Genomic DNA, 1800 nt, shown 5'->3' with positions numbered 1-1800 from the left:
GAAACCTAACACATATCGCAAAACTAACAAGAAACTACACGACGGACGCCATGATCGTTTGATAAATGTGCACTGTCGCGATCACGTGACAAGGCAAAAATCAAAACAAAGACATCAGTCTTTGAAGCTCGCCGACTTTCATAACCAGTCTCCTCTACTAACTATGCACAAGTGAAGCATATTTTAAACTTTCTACACGATTTTAGGAAACTATACTAAATTGATTCTCGATAAATTGACCTGCCCTATCGGGTTGATTACTTGATTATTTTGTAGCCCCAAAAGCCCGGCTTATGACTCTGGAGGTACTGAACTTGATATGTTTGATACACAAGGCACCCTTCAAGGAGGAAAGTTAGAATAAAATTGCTTTTACGACCGTATATTGCACCCGGTTTACATATGTAGATAGTTGCTTAAAAATACCTATTATAGCAGTATTCAGAAGCAAAGACACCTAGGTAATATCCGTCTGCTTTATTTTAATTGTAAGGGGTTTCTTATCATGTAACATATATCCATTCCTTTAATTACCTCCTTAACCTTCCCGCAAATAATTAAATTTCATGTTTGAATTCGAGTGAGAAGATAAAACAGAAGTGTTGCAGAGTTCTCTTTCCTGACTGAATTCAGGTGAGAACATCAGTAAACTTGTTGATGTCATATGCTTCTCCCGAATCTTTGATTTTATTGCCCAGGTTTTTATTCACAAAGCTTCTTTTATATTTGTGTGTGCCAGCCAATGATTAAAATCTCAGTGGGTAGATATGCCATATTTTAGTAGTTTTTTTTTCAATTCCATCCTTAAGTTTTTTGCATTTGCTATTTTTTAAAATTTATAAATGGCATTCTCTATTCATCCATGTGAAAAGATATTACACATTTCTTAAAATAACATCTGAATCTTGAAGTCAACTTAATTTTAATGAGTTTGAAACTTCACTGTACCTAAGAACACTTTAGTGGAGTATGGTACATTTATTCACTGTCTTTCTGGTACATATGATTACATAACCCTTTAACTCTCAAGATTTCATTAGTAATTCCCCTTACTGTCTGCCATACAAGTTATGTGATATTGGTTTGGAGAATTTGGAATTGGATCAACCAATAATCCCCTAATTGGTGTTTTTCTTTATTCTCATTTCTTGTATGCTTGATATTGTACTGATAGTGTAAGGAGAAATTCTGTCTAGGTCACTAGTGAGACTAATGGGGTTAAAATGGGGGATTTAATTTGGAATGGAAAAACCTGTCACTAGTAGCTTATGTCTTTAATGTTTAAATGTTCATGGGAAATGCTTTTCTTGGAAAGCTAAGACACAGCTAGAAGTTTTCAAAGCTGATAGAAATAAGCTGTATGCAAGTAATGAAAAGCAAACTGACAATCATACCTTAATGCTTGACCTGCTTCACCCAAACGTGTCAGTTGTGTGTACCTACCATTGTAAAGGTGTCTTTCATGAAAAATATTTTTTGGTGTGGCTGTTGTTCTTTGTTGATCTTTGTAGCCGAAAAAGCTGGTAAAGGCACTGAACTTCAATTTTTATGTTCACAAGGCACCCTCCAAGGTGGAAGAGTAGAAGACCATAGACTGATGTTTACTAGGCACTTATACTCGCTGCAATCATATATTCAAGCAATACTCCACATATTTAAAACTGATTACATGACATCTTTAACCCTTTACACCCTAACACCAGTATGCATATTCTCCATACTGTTCTCTATACATTTCCTAGTGTGCTGGCAAGGAGAATTTGTTTAACAGTCAAGAGGTTCTTCAGTGATTATCATTTT

The 1800-nt window shown here is 35.2% G+C and overlaps 1 protein-coding gene across 1 annotated transcript in view; it reads right to left on the bottom strand.

The window, feature by feature from the left end:
* Window positions 1–44, bottom strand: part of LOC136281990 (uncharacterized) — a 2847-nt gene extending 2803 nt beyond the window's left edge. The window contains exon 1 of the mRNA XM_066169025.1: window positions 1–44. This exon is cut by the window's left edge and continues 284 nt beyond it. The gene's annotated coding sequence lies outside the window, so the exon portion shown is untranslated.
* Window positions 45–1800: the final 1756 nt, after the last annotated feature.

The sequence above is a fragment of the Pocillopora verrucosa genome, chromosome 6, assembly GCF_036669915.1.
Source record: "Pocillopora verrucosa isolate sample1 chromosome 6, ASM3666991v2, whole genome shotgun sequence".
Classification (NCBI taxonomy): domain Eukaryota; kingdom Metazoa; phylum Cnidaria; class Anthozoa; order Scleractinia; family Pocilloporidae; genus Pocillopora; species Pocillopora verrucosa.
Note: the sequence above shows the minus strand (reverse complement) of the source record. Positions and strands in the feature narration are given on the sequence as shown.